This window comes from Geotrypetes seraphini, chromosome 2 (genome assembly GCF_902459505.1).
Source record: "Geotrypetes seraphini chromosome 2, aGeoSer1.1, whole genome shotgun sequence".
In the NCBI taxonomy this organism is placed as follows: domain Eukaryota; kingdom Metazoa; phylum Chordata; class Amphibia; order Gymnophiona; family Dermophiidae; genus Geotrypetes; species Geotrypetes seraphini.
This window is the reverse complement of record NC_047085.1, coordinates 7,677,336-7,693,009: the sequence shown is the minus strand read 5'-3', so window position 1 is coordinate 7,693,009 and position 15,674 is coordinate 7,677,336. Positions and strand designations below refer to the sequence as shown.

The window sequence follows — 15,674 nt, the reverse complement described above, 5'->3', positions numbered from 1 at the left end:
ATCCTTATCATCATAGGCAAAAATTACCTCATCTATTCCTTGTTAATAGACCTATGGATCATCACCTTTCGGTTTCTGTTTTGCCACAGATGGAAGAGCAGGTAACTTTAGATATAGCCACTTCCTTATCCTCTGGGGAACCGTCACCACCTCCTCAACCATCGAATATTGTTGGGAGATTGGAGACTCTCACCTTAGAGGAGGGAGTAGCTTCTCCTTCACAATTATCCATACTGACTGGACTGGAGATTTCAGATCAAGCTGATTAATTGGGAACAAATGGTCTGACTCCTGTGCAGATGGTTATGGAGTCAGACCCTAATGTTCTCCCTAAAGATAAAGTTATCACTTTAAACGATTTATGGCTGGAGTGTTAATAGAATTGAGTCTTCATTACAGAATACCGTTTTGAAATTATGTCAATTTTCATCTGATATTACTGTAAAAATTAATGAGCATGAAGATCAAATGGTTGAAACGGGTAAAAAGTCAGAAAAACTAGATCAAGTTGTTAGTAATTTGCAGAGTACTGCTACTTCCAACAATCAAGAACCGCTCAGCGCACCAAAGCGCGCTCCTGCTCTTTGCAGCTCAGCGGCAGAAGAAACGTTTTTCCACGAGTAAAGACAGAGGCTTACAGGGGTTGGGGCAGTGCTCATTGAAAAACACGATTCTGTGGATGAAGAGCCTGATAGGGGAGGGAGGGAAAGAGGCTCGGTGCAGTGCCTGATAGGGGGGAGGGAAGGGAGCTGGGTGCAGAGACTGAAGGGGTGAGGGAAGGGGGCTGGGTGCAGAGCCTGACAGGAGGGAGGGTAGGGGGCTGGGTGCAGTGCCTGACAGTGGGGGGGGGGGGAGGGAAAGGGGCTGGGTACAGAGCCTGACAGGGAGAGGCTGAGTGCAGGGGTTAGGGAGTTGGGAAGACAGGGAGGACAGATGCTCAGGGGGTTTGGAAGACAGATACTGCACATACTGGGAGAGGGTTGGGAAGAACAAATGCACGGGCTGGGGGGGTAGGAAAGGAGGAAAAGAGAGATACTGCACAGGTGGAATAGTGGGAAGGGAGAGAAATAAATGCTGCCAGTGGGGGAGGGAAAAGGAACAGAGAATTATTGGACATAGGTGTGTGGCGTAAGAGTGAAAGAGATAATGTATATGGGGAAAGGAAGAAAAAAGGAGAATTATTGGACGTGATAGTGGTGGAGAGGAGGGAGGGAGAAATGTTACACTGGGAGGGAGGAGAGATGACCCAAAGAAGGGAGAGATGTCATATCACTGGAATGGGAAGGAGAGAGAGAGAGATGCCAGACCACAGAATGGAAGGGAAGGAGGGAGAGATGCCAGACCGCAGAAAGGAGAGGAGTTGTTAGACCTTGGGAAGAGGGAGGGAAGGAGAGAGAGATGCCAGACCATGGGGGAGGAGAGAGATTCCAGGCTATGGAAAGGAGAGGAGAAAGATGTCAGACTATATGAGGGGGGAAGACAGAAATGTTTGACCATGGGAGAGGGATGAGATGGTGCATAGGAAAGGGGAGCCAGAGGGAGAAGATGGTGCACAGCAATGGGTCCAGTAGGGAAGAGATAAGAATAAATGCTTCTTATGGATAGATGGGAGTAGGGGAGAAGAAAGAGAGAGGAGATGGTACACATGGATAGATGGGAAGTGAAGACATGTAAAAGTAAATTTTGAGAAGAAAGCAGAAAAATGGAAGAAAGTTGAATGTTAATGGTAAAGACAGATGTATACTAAATCAACAATATTCAGGGAAAAAGGTATAAAAAATACCTCAGTTATGAAAATGAAAAAAATAGGGAGTGAAAAAGTCTTGTGTGATCAAAGAACACTGCCCTGGATATGCAATAATAATGATGTGACAATGCTATACATATTTAAAGATCAGCTCAGAGATATGGAGGGGCTTTTACAGAAGGCAAAACCCCCCTTATACCACCTCACCACCCAATCATTGCTGTATCTTCCATACTTTGAAGCACAAATAGTGCCAATTTGTGCCAAATTAATATCAAATCAGTATAAACAAATAAAAAAAAATCAAAATTGTTTAACTTAAAGCTTGGTTTCTTGTTTTCAACATGCACACGTTTTGTGCTTCTGCTTCAGGAAACCAAACAGCTTAGAATCCAGCCGCATTCATCAGAATGTACTGGGCGGCAACAGGTACTTTAAATCTTAAATGAAGCTTGAATGTTCGATTCAAGCTGCATTTAAGATTTAAAGAACCTATTGCTGCCTATTGGTAAGAGCGGATAGCATAGCTGGTTTTAAGAAAGGTTTGGACAAGTTCCTGGATGAAAAGTCCATAGTCTGTTATTGAGAAAGACACAGGGGAAGCCACTGCTTGCCTTGTATCAGTAGCATGGAATATTGCTACACTTTGGGTTTTAGCCAGGTACTAGTGACTGGATTGGCCATCATGAGAACAGGCTACTGGTCTTGATGGACCATTGGTCTGACCCAGTAAGGCTATTCTTATGTTCAGAACTCAAAAATCTCCCAGACCCTGACATAAGCCAGAGATGTGAAGGTCTTCCTGGACCATAGTAGGTTAGAAATCACAGCAGTGGAAAAAAACACTATTCTCTGCCTTTCAATGGCCACACCATAAGTCAAAAGGGATCCAGATCCTCCATGTCTACCAACCCCAGATGAAGAAGCCCCCTACCACTAGGTAGAGGAAGAGGGTCTACAAGCAGGCACCAGAGATTTGTGTACCAAAGAAGGCAGGGCCAATTTGGTGCCTTCAAATGAGGGTGATGTGCAATCCTGTGCAACTCTCAGCCACCAGAGGCCATGGAGGGAACATAAAGCAGCTCTTCTACCAGCCAAAGCTGAACTAGGGTATCTATTCCCTGAGCCACTATGTCCCTCCATCGACTGAAGAAGCGCTCCACACCTTCGCATTGGCTCAAGAAGCCATTAAAGTCAAATTGAGGGGGCCTCCAATGTGCACTATGAACTGAAAGGCCTGCTGCCCCAGCTTCTACTCTCCCTAATACAGAAGAGATCAACTGAGAAAATCTACTTGCATATTTTTCCTTCTCACAACATGGATCACTAAAAAAGCTGGCTGATGTGCTTCCGCCTGGCAGCAGAGGCTCGCCAGGTCCACCACCTGTCTCTGGGTCCCGCCCTGCCTGCTGATGTATGCTACTGTCACATTGTCCGACATAACTCTGACCACTTTCCCTTCCAGAAGCAGCTGAAACTCCAGCATAGCCAATCGCAGTGCCTGGATCTCCAAGCAGTTGATGGATCAGGTGGCACCTTAGATAGTGAGATTCCCCAGCCGAAGAGGCTCAAGCAAATACCTTTGCAAAGTTCATTGCGATTTACAAATGACATATTTCAGAAATACAATCAAAATGAACAAAATACCTAAATTAAAATTCATTCATTTTAACACATATTTACTTAAAAGATATGTCTTCAATACCTTTCTAAAACTTTTATAATTAGTCAAATAAGTAATATGAACTGGCATTTTTTTATTTTTTTTTTACCAGATTTAGCGGCTAGATATGCAAATGTTGCAGTATACAGTTTAGGATACTTTTTTTCTCATCCGCTCTGCAAGCTGAAAAAGGAGATTTTGTTCTTAAATGGTACTTTCCAAACACAGGAAAACCTATTAAAGAGATTATATAAATTGGTGCATTTCCAGAATAAATTTTGAACAGACAATAAAACAAACCATATTCTGGTTTCCACAGGAAGTCGGGACAACTAAAATATGGTGAGATTTTTTTTCCCTTTCTTATACAGTGGTGCCTCACACAACGAACTTAATTGGTTCCAGGAGCAAGTTTGTTATGCGAAAAGTTCGTTATGTGAAACGCGATTTCCCATAACAATACATGTTAAAAAAAATAATTCGTTCTGTAGCATAAAATATGCTAAGAAGACATAAAAAAAGATAAATTTTTGGTTATTATTTTTATTTAGATACATCTAAAAACATAATTGTTTTTTAAAACAACACACATTTTTTAAATTTAAAGACAGACTAAGTAGAGTCTAATTTTACAGTGAGAGAGGGCAGAGTCTCAGCGGCAAAAACTGGGACTTAACTGTTCTTTTTTTTTTTTTTTCTACCGTGTTTCCCCGATGATAAGGCAGGGCCATCAAATAAGACAGCCCCCCCTTTTTAGAAAAAAATGTAAAATAAGGCACCCCCCCCCCCCCCCGCAAATAAGCCACCCACCGATACCTGCGCTTACCCGAATCGGGTGGTACGGTGGGTGACTCTGTGTGGTCCCTGGCACCCCCGACACGATCGGGGCAAGAGGGAGCTCAAGCCCTCTTGCCCCCCCCCCCCGACTCCCCGACACGATCGGGGCAAAAGGGAGCCCAAGCCCTCTTGCCCCGCCGATTCCCCAACTCCCCGACAATATCGGGCCAGGAGGGAGCCCAAGTCCTCCTGGCCACGGCGACCCCCTAACCCCACCCTGCACTACATTACGGGCAGGAGGGATCCCAGGCCCTCCTGCCCTCGACGCAAACCCCCCCTCCCCCCCAACGACCGCCCCCCCCAAGAACCTCCGACCGCCCCCCCAGCCGACCCGCGACCCCCCTGGCCGACCCCCACGACACCCCCAACCCCCTTCCCCGTACCTTTCTGTAGTTGGCCGGACAGACGGGAGCCAAACCCGCCTGTCCGGCAGGCAGCCAACGACGGAATGAGGCCGGATTGGCCCATCCGTCCCAAAGCTCCGCCTACTGGTGGGGCCTAAGGCGCCTGGGCCAATCAGAATAGGCCCGGGAGCCTTAGGTCCCTCCTGGGGGCGGGGCCTGAGGCACATGGGCCCAACCCGACCATGTGCCTCAGGCCCTGCCCCCAGGAGGGACCTAAGGCTCCCGGGCCTATTCTGATTGGCCCAGGAGCCTTAGGCCCCACCAGTAGGCGGAGCTTTGGGACGGATGGGCCAATCCGGCCTCATTCCGTCGTTGGCTGCCTGCCGGACAGGCGGGTTTGGCTCCCGTCTGTCCGGCCAACTACAGAAAGGTACGGGGAAGGGGGTTGGGGGGGTCGTGGGGGTCGGCCAGGGGGGTCGCGGGTCGGCTGGGGGGGCAGGTCGGAGGTTCTTGGGGGGGGGCGGTCGTTGGGGGGAGGGGGGGTTTGCGTCGAGGGCAGGAGGGCCTGGGATCCCTCCTGCCCGTAATGTAGTGCAGGGTGGGGTTAGGGGGTCGCCGTGGCCAGGAGGACTTGGGCTCCCTCCTGGCCCGATATTGTCGGGGAGTTGGGGAATCGGCGGGGCAAGAGGGCTTGGGCTCCTTTTTGCCCCGATCGTGTCGGGGAGTCGAGGGGGCAAGAGGGAGCCAGGCGGAGAGAGGGCAGTTAAGCGCAGTGCCTGCGCGGAAGGATGCAGCTCGGGCGACTTCGTTGTGTGAAACGAAGTTCGTTGTACGAATCAAGACATAAAGTTCGTTGTGCGCAGCGTGCGCTGTGCGAGGCGTCCGTTGTGTGAGGCACCACTGTACCAAAAATCAATTGTATTGATGTGCTTTGTAAAGTTTGCAATCTATGTAATAACAATTTTGAACAGTCTAAATAGATATTACAATAATCTATCAAAATTAAGAATAGAGATTGCACTAAATCAAAAATGTTCTCCAAAAAAAACTAATTCTCTTCAATTTCCAAAATAAACCAAATTACTTTTTTTATCACTAAATTAATAAGAGATTCCAGATAAATTTCTGTCTAGATAGAATAGACGCCCAAAATCCAAATAACTGATGAGACAGTAAAATCAGTATTATTTATGAACAATGATTTACAGGCAGTCCCCAGGTTAAGAACAAGTTCCGCTTTTTAAACCGTTCTGAAGTGCACAGTCTATAAAAACATGAAAGAAACAGTCCTCAAAACAAAGAAAAAAAGATAGGAGGTTTACACTTACTTTGGTTCTTCATCTGTCCCACTGTTCCCTCTCCACCACCACATCCAACATTTCTCCCTCTCATCTCTCTTCCCCATGCATCTGTACCTCGCGCCTCTCCCACTACCATAACCAATATTTTTTCCTCCCTCCCTATGCCCAACAATTCTCCCTTTCTATTCCCTCTGACATGAGGGAAGGCTTTTGGGTCAGCCACTAGCTGCGTGCAGGAACCACCGGGCACGACTTCACAAAGAGAAGTGTAACTGGGAGGAGAAAGCGAGCCAGAGGAGGTAAACACCTGTGGGAGGCATGAAGGGTCAGGCTGCCGAGTCAGCTGCGAGCTGTGTACAGGAACTACAGCTGCAGCTTTGCAGAGAAGTGCAACTGGGAAGAGGGAGCAGGCCAGAGGAGATAAACACTCACTAGAGGCATGAATTTGGGACGCAGAATGGAGGGAAAGACGATGAGGGGTATGTTGGGACATGGAAGGGAAGAGGAGGGTTGCATTTGAACATGAAGGGAGGAAGAAAGGGAGGCTGAAAGGGCGCATTGGCACAGGAAGGGAGAGGAAGGGCTCCAGTTCGTAACTTGAGTTTGACATAAGTCAGGCGTTCTTAAACCTGGGACTGCCTGTATATCGATATATTAGGTGGATCCGCTATTACATATTTTGTTTCATCTCTATTCAATTTCAATTGAAATTCTCGCATCCATTGTTCTATTAAACTCATCCATTACTACTTCTACAATAGTAGGAGTAGGAATCAAAACCGTGATGTCATCTGCATATATAAACATGCAGAAATTAGCTTTTTGCAAAGTAAAACCTAGTAGATGTACAAATATATTGAAGTGTAGGCAACAGCAGAGAAGCTTGAGGAGCTCCACATGTCATATTCCAACTATCTTGATCAAAACGAGCCTGACGCACTATCTGAATATATAATTACAAGTCAGATACTTTTAGCCAATAAGGCAACATGTCCTTAATCATCGGCTCCTCTTACATATTAGGTGGGAAATTCAGTAAAAAACTCAGACATAGTCTGAGAAAAACCTGAACCCCACCCAACTGTACAGTAAGGTATAATCACCAGTGTACAGTCCCACAGCAGTGTGCCACAAAGTTAAACAAAAAAGTGCACAAAACAAAACACAAAAACATCAAAAAAACAAAAAAGCCAAGTACTTAGCTGGGGAAAAAAAGTAGTAGTGGGTCCTCCAGGTCAGTTCAGAAACTGTCTCAGCTCCAGTTGCACACACTCCGGTTTCTCAGCTGGCAGCCCATAGCAAGTCCAAAGAAAGATAGCTGTGTTTCTACACAGTCTTACACAGAGTTCTTTACAGGAGCCAACTTCAGTTGCAGCACACACTTGATCCCACAAGCAAACAGTTCTTCAGCCACGCCCAAAGGAACCCCAGTATGTTTATAGATTTCCCAGAGAGTACTCACAGCCAATGGAAAATAAAGAAACCAAAACAAAACAAACCCTTCTTCAACAAGAGTCTTGTTTCACATTCAAATTGTTTCCTCAGGAAAAAGGGCTTCACAAGCACACAGCACATTCTTTTCCTTAACCACTGATAGACTGACATGAAAAGGAGAAACTACTTTAGGCAAAAAGGAAGGAACTGGGAGCAACAGAACCTGCTCCCTAGAGAACTCCAGGAAGGGAGACCTACAAGAGAAAGCCTGCAACTCAGAAACGTATATAGCAGAAGTAATAGCCACCAAAAAGACTGCTTTATGAGTAAGGTCCTCCAACGAACAGGCACCCAAGGGCTCAAAAGGCGGGCACACCAGCCCAGACAAGACCAGATTAAGATCCCAAGATGGAACAGATGGTTGCACGGGAGGCTTAAAGCAATTTGGCTGCCCACGAGAAGCGAACATCATCAGGAATAGCAGTCAGACGCTGACCACATAACAACCCACGAAAAGCTGAACACAGAGAAGACCAAGCCAGGCTCCTGGCTCCTGTCCATGCCATCCTGCAAGAATTCTAATATTGTAGGCAGAGAAGTACGACAAGAGACCACTCCACACGCAGCACACCACTCCTCAAATATATGCCAAACACGCACATAAGCAAGAGAAGTGGAAAGTCTCCAGGACCCCAAGAGGATTGATATCACTCTATCTGAATACCCCTTCTTACCTAGGCGAGTCCTTTCAAGAGCCAAGCCGTAAGACAAAAGGGACCCGGATCGAACATTGGAATGGGGCCCCGAGTCAGAAGGTCTTTCGATAGAGGCAGAGGTAGCGGCTCCACTACCAGATGACAAACCATGGACGCCTGGACCAGTCTGGGGACACAATAATCACGAGGCCTGGATGCCGAACAATGCGAAGAGTCACTCTGCCCACTAATGGCCATGGAGGGAACACGTATAGAAGGCCCTCCGTTGGCTAAGGCTGAAGCAGAGCATCCAGCCCCTCGGCCTGACCGTCTCTGTGACGACTGGAGAAGCAGGGAGTTTTGGCGACACTTGTGGCCATCAGGTCCATGAGGGGCTGACCCCAAGTCTACACAATTAACTGGAAGGCTGCATAACCTAGACACCACTCTCCGGGACCTAGCACATGACGACTGAGAAAGTCCGCTTGAACATTCTCCACTTCCACTATGTGGGAGGCCGAGAGGTCCTGAAGATGAGACTCTGCCCAGACCATGAGCAGAGCTGCCTCCTGCGCCACCTGAGAACTCCTGGTGCCCCCCTGACAATTGACATAGGCCACCGCCGTGACATTGTCTGAGAGAACCCGGACTGACTTGCCCATCAAGAAGGACTGGAAGGCTAACAACACCAGATGGATAGCTTTGATCTCCAGAACACTGATCAACCAAGACGCCTCCTCTGTAGACCATTGGCCCTGAGCAGAGTGACCTAGACACTGAGCTCCCCAACTGAGGAGACTGGCATCCGTGAGAAGTATCGTCCACTGGGGCTGATCCAGACTCACCTTTTGCACCAGATGGGAGGACTAGACCCACCAGCAAAGACTGTAACGAGCCGAGCCCTGAAGAGGCACGGGAACCTCCATACTGTGCGTCTGGGTCGACCACCTCTGAAGAAAAGCATACTGAAGAAGACGCATGTGGGCCTGAGTCCACCTCACCACATCCAGGGAAGACGCCATCAACTCCAAGACCTGGAGGAAATCCTGTGCCCAAGGACACCGGGACGCCATAAGCAGGCAAATCTGAGATTGTAATTTGCTTACCTGGGCCTCTGGGAGAAAGACCTTCCCCAAGGAGGTGTCGAACAGAACCCCAAGATACTCCAGGCGCTGAGAGGGGGCCAATCGGCTCATGGCAAGGTTGACAACCCATCCCAGCGACTGTAGGAACTCCACCATCTGAGCTTTGACCCGGGTGCTCTCCTGCAACGACTTTGCCAGAATCAACCTGTCGTCCAGGTAGGGATGAACTAGAAAGCCCTCTTTGCGCAACACCACCACTACGACCACCATAACCTTGGTGAATGTCCACGGTGTTGTGGCCAGACCAAAAGAAAGCGCTGATGGGAGGCTCGGATTGGAACATGCAAGTAGGCCTCCGTCAGATCGAGAAAAGTCAGATACTCCCCCGGCTGAACCGCCAGAATCACAGACCGCAGTGTCTCCATGCGAAAAGATGGAACCCTGAGAGCCCTGTTGACCCCTTTCAAATCTAAGATGGGCTGAAAAGTCCCCTCTTTCTTGGGCACTACAAAGTAAATTGAGTACCTACTGGTGCATCACTCCTGAGGGGGTACTGGAACTACTGCTTTGAGATCTAACAGTCCTTGAAGGGTCTGGTGAAAAGCCTGCTTCTTCCACGCTGCCTGACAAGGAGAAGCTAGAAAATGATCTGGCAGGGAATGGGCAAACTCCAGAGCATAACCGTCCCAAATCACCTCCAGGACCCACTGATCAGACGTGATCTCTGCCCACTTTGGAGAAAACTCACACAGCCAGGTACCCACTGGAACCAGAGGGGGCGCCGGCAAGGAGTCATTGGGCAGCGGCGGAAGGATTCCCAGCCCCCCCCAATGGGCCCACCAAATGGACTGCATGTGCAGAAAGAAACGATCCTGGGAAAAATCAGAGGTTGGGAAGGGAGCAGCTCCATGCCTAGGGCGGTATCTACGGAACTCCTGCAGATGCCCCCGAGCAGTGCCACCCCTAACAGCCAGGCAGGCACAGTCCTCAGGCAAGTGGGGCACTTTAGAGTCCATCAGAGTCTGAACTACTTATTCAAATCCTCTCCAAACAAAAAAGACTCCCAAAAGGGAAATTTAGTGAGTTTCGTCATGGATACCGCATCTGCCGACCAAGCGCGAAGCCACAAGGTATGACGCATGACCACACTGAGACATGGATTTGGACGATGTCCTCAATTAGTCATAAAGAGTGTCCAAGAGGAAAGTGGCAGCCATCTCAATCTTTGCCACCTCCTGATCCACCAAGGACCAGTCATCAGACTCACGGTCAAGGACACGCTCGGCAAACTGAAACACAGCCCGAGCCACCAGCTCCCCCTCAAATAGCCACCTGGACCCCAAGGCAGAGACATCAAAATTCTGTTTAACAAGGATCTCCAACTTACGCTCCTCAGAGTCCCGTAAGGCAGAACTGCCCTCTACGGGCACAGTATGCTGCTTAGCAATAGTTGAGACCACCGCACCACCACTGGTGACTTCAAGATAACTCTATCCCCCTCCGAGATGGGATACAGACGAGCCATGGAGCGTGCAAACCGAAAAGGAACCTCTGGCATATTCCACTGCGCCAGGACAATATCCCAAATATCCTGATGCATAGGAAAAGAGCGGGATGCAGAGAGGATCCCCCCTAAGAAGAGAGTCTTCCCACTTGCAGGGTCTCCTGTGGTGCCTCCTCAAAATGCAACACCAAGGAGACCTGCTGAATAAGATCCAGGAGCTCGACCCTCTGAAAAAAGAGCATCACGGACACCGCCTCACCAGTAGACGGAACCACAGAGGCCCCACTACCAGCATCTGTCCCCCTGAGAGGATCCTGGAAGTCTCCCCAAGGGTCCAGGTCCTCATCCATGGCAAAACGCTCAAACCAAGTCATTGTCCCAGGCTGCCTATGGGCACTTGGACGAGGGAGGAGGAAGGGGGGGACGACGACGCTAAAGGTGCTGAGGTGGGCAGAACCGGAGGAGTCATGGAGGAACCCTCCCCCCCCCCCCCCCCGAGACCCCTGAGGCGAAAGGACCCCTGGCAACTTGAAAATAGGTTTTACATAAAGCAAAAAGAAAATCTGGGGAAAAAACCCTTGTGGACCAATGGGACTCCCTGCCCCAGCAGGGGACTCACCAGAAACTTGCCCCTGTTTTTCCAATACAGGGTTAGGTCACCCGAGGCTATAGACAAGATGGAGGGTCTTCCCTCCAAAACCAGCGAAGTTCCCGCTGAAAATAACCCTTCTATGGCCTGAACTGTCCCAGCTGCTAAAGCAGGCAAGCTGGCAGCAGCGGTAAGGGAATACTTTTTACCCTGAACGTCGGCGGCTGAGGAAATCCCTCTCTGGGCAGCAAGGGAAGCCCGGGCTTCCCCGCTGTCAGCTGCCAACTCGCGAGGCACTTGTGGCGGGGTTCCCTGGCCTTAAGCACCCAATGCCAAGGCTCCCTCACTGATCCGGGCTGCACAGCGTCTGCACAGGCCAGCCGCGAGTGCCACGTGTCTGGAGCACAATGAGCACTTTTTCCCTTGTAAAGTGCTCATTGCTCCATACGTAACCTAGCTGAAAGAAAAAGTGCCAGTTAGTTGAAAATTACAGTCAAATTAAAGAGAAAGCAGCTTTTTTGACTGGCACTGCCTCAGGATTTTTTTTTTCTTTGACAGAACAGACTCCACAGGTTCTCCAAGCAGTATGCCTTACCTGAATTTGGGGCAAGGCTTACTGATGAGGCACCTCTACAAAAATGTTAGGGAGGTGGAGGAAGATAGGTGGAGGGACCCAGCACGAGACCCACCGGGTGTGACACCCCCGAGGTCGGACAGACCCCCAAACGGGGCCCAACCAAGCTCAGTCTGGCACCAAAACAGGAAAAAGGAGCCCTAACAAATTCCAACAGCCCTAACCAAGGGAGATGGGCACAACTCACTTATACCTGTTGGAGACTGAAAACATAAGAATTGCCGCTGCTGGGTCAGACCAGTGGTCCATCATGCCCAGCAGTCAGCTCACACGGCGGCCCTTAGGTCAAAGACCAGTGCCCTAACTGAGTCTAGCCTTACTTAAGTACTTTCTGAGAGAAGATTGAGGTATATAGGGAGAGTCACCTAGTATGTACTATTCCAAAGTTTTGTCTCAGTCTCCACCTGATGGTCATGATGAGATATTACCCATCACGCTGTACTGGTCTGGAAAGGTTGATAAAGAACTGAGAATGTTTTCGCTTATGGGTATGTCTCTTTGGAATAAGCTGACTGGCCAATTGAGGCTTTGCACTGATCATTACAACTTTAAGAAATTGATAAAAACTAAGCTGTTTGTAGATGCTTATTTGTGAACTACTTCCTTATAAGCTGCTTTGGATTTTTTTTCTGTAATATTATATTATTTATAACACTGGAGTTTTTTTAGGTTGCACTTTTATCATTTGTTGAGGAAGTGTGTGGAGCAATTGTACTGGGACCATGTGTAATTGTTAATTGTAAGATTTATGTCTATTATGTATGTTTATATGGAAACCGCTAAGATTTCAGGTGGTATATAATTTTTTTAAATAAACAAACATCAAGACCACCAAAATTATGACTACTGCCAACAAGAAAGTCCACATAAAAATCAACAATAAAGAAATAAAAGTGGTTGACAGTTTCGTTTTCCTTGGGTCCCTCATTGATCACAGTGTAGTTCAACAGCAGAGATCAAGCGTAAATTAATTAGCACTGAGGTGAATATAGACCAAATACAGAAGTGCAAGGATGTCTCAGTCACCATCAAAGACTGATCACTGCCACTGTGTTCCCAATCGCAACATATGGCTGCAAGATATGGACACTCAAAAAAACAGATAGATAAAAAATTGATGCTTTCAAGCTGTGGTGCTAGAGAGGACTACTTCAAATCCCAAGGACAGCTAGGATTACCAACAAAGATGTTTTTGATCATATAAACCCAAAGTTGTCCCTGAAAGACAAGATTACCAGAGAGAAACTGACCTATTTTGGACATGTGATGAGGGCGAATTCACTAGAAAAGGATCTAGCTAGGGACCTGAGTTGGCCACTGTTGGAAACAGGATACTGGGCTTGATGTGCCTTCGGTCTATCCCAGTATGGCAATTCTTATGAGGTGCTACTTGGAATGGTCAGTGGTAAAAGGAAGCAAAGGAGACCAAAGACCCATTGGCTGGATACCATCAAGAATGACAAAGGAATAATCATCAACTGAAAGAATCCATGGAAAACAGGGAAGCATGGCGAGGACCAGTGTTCCCGCTAAGCTGTGCTGGCGTGCGCTGGCGCACAAAATATTACATCGCAGCGCACAAGTTTCTCTTCACAGCGCACGGCGTACGGCAGATGGCAGGGCGGCGAGAGGAGAATCGGGCGAGTTGGCTCATAACTTGCTGGCGCCCGATATTTTTAGCTCACAGCGAAAAAAAGTTTGCTCACAACACCCGCCCGCTTAGAGGGAGCACTGGCGAGGACTGGCTCACAGAGTATCCAAGGGTCGATATGACTGAATGGATAGTAGTAGTATTGGAATGTTTGTTTTCCTTATTATTTTCCATATCCTGTAGATAAGTAATAAAAAAAATTAAGAAAACAAAATATGACAAAAACGAAGAGAAGGCACAAAATAGGAAAGTTTGAAATGCTTTGAGAGAACTCTCTAAAACCCAGTTTTTTAGCTTTGCAGAAAACTAAGAACTGCAGGTCCTGAGGACCGACATCTGGTGGGAAGGCAATGGCACGCAGGCTCTCCTTAAAATTTAAAGTGATAAGGAGGGGGGTAGAAAAAGGAAATGGGTGGGAATGGGTTTTATATTCTAAGTTTGTTTGACCGTACTTTGCATGGAATTGGGGAAAATTGGGTTATAAGACGCAAGACCTTGATTTGAAGTTGTTTGTTATTCAAATTTATTTCATTCATCTGGTATTTGACTTGGGGAAAAATTTCAGTAAGATTTAAAAAAAAAAAAAAGTGACAGTACACTTTTGACTGTTCATACCAGGTTCCATGACATCACCCACATGTAAGAATATAGTGAAACTCGGGGAGAGCAGGAGCCAGAAGGCCTTAAGCATGTGCAGATGCTCAAGGCGCAGAAGTTCAAGGCCCAGCCCAGCAGCAAGAGGCAGAATCTTCTGGTATCGGCACGTCCTGTGGGTTGGTGCTGCGTGCCGGTGCCAGATCAGGGTAAGGGTTTGGGCGGGTGGGCGATGCCGGTTCTCGTGGGGGGGGTGGAAGCGAGCCAGTGGACTTGGGGGGAAGGGAGCAGCGCCGGTGGCCTCGGTTGGGGGGAAGGAACCAATCAAGCGAGTTTCCCTTACTTCCTATGGGAAACTCGCTTTGATATACGAGCACTTTGGTTTACGAGCATGCTTGTGGAACGAATTATGCTCGCAAACCAAGGTTCCACTGTATATAACTTCTTATCCTCTGAGAACAAGGTGATATCATCTGCACAGGAGGAATAGATTTACTTGAGAGATCTTAACTGGTATAGTTCACTTAAATAAACATTAAAGAGAACAGGGGAAAGTGCAGAGCCCCGTCATACTCCCTAATCCATACACCAAGACTTTGATAGAGAACTATTCTGGATCACCTGTAAAGTACGTTGTTGCAAAAATCTAGAAAACCACCTTAAAGCTATGTCTGAGATTCCTATATGGGCTAACCTTTATTGATTTTAAAATATTAACAGTGCAATAAACAAGTATGTGAACATATAGCAAAACAAGATATGCACATTTGTCTTGCAACATATCAGAGCAATACTTTTAACCCGCCCACCCACCCATTGATTAATCAATAAAAGCACAAATATATATATACATTAATGCAATCCCACCCTTTCTGCCTTCCCTGGATGTGCATGTGAAAATAAACAAAAAGTAAAGACATAGAACCAACTAAACTGAAGGGTATTTTTAAACTATGCTGAAGTAATAAAAGATGTCAATGGGCTCCAAACCAGTTTAAATATATTGCTATGCCCCAACATATCAGCATTCATTTTCTCATATTTATAACTGGAGCATAAATTTGCCCACCAAAAAGGAAAATTGAGGCGATCAAAGTTCTTCCAATTTTGAGTAATCATCTGCATGGCTACCCGGTCATAATTAGGAAAAGCCTACACTTATAATGATCCATGGGAGGTTTAATATGTAACAATGTTCTGCATATGACTACCTCATATGACAATGGGATTGATGATTCCAATATGGCATTTATCTTTCCCCATATTGACTTCCAAAAGCTGAGTATCAAAGGACAATAGAACAGATGATCCAGCGTTTCAATGTTTAGATGACAGTGCCAGTATCTATTAGATTTAGAACTGTCTAACTTGTGTAACATAACAGTGGTCTCATAGATGATGACGCTGTACATTTCATCCTCCAAGACCAAATTCGTGGCCATTGAGATGAGATTTCTCTAAGAATTTCATGAATGATCATATCAAAGGCTGCCAGCAGGTCCAATTGCATAACTAAAGTCAGGAAGCCTTTGTCCACTTTGCTTCTTAAAGAAATGAAGTAATTATAAAAACTGTGTTGAGTTTACTCAGGTTCCC

General features: G+C 47.2%; 1 protein-coding gene across 6 annotated transcripts in view; it reads right to left on the bottom strand.

The window, feature by feature from the left end:
* Nucleotides 1-15,674, bottom strand: part of PUF60 (poly(U) binding splicing factor 60) — a 257,544-nt gene that overhangs the window by 70,062 nt on the left and 171,808 nt on the right. The window lies entirely within an intron of this gene.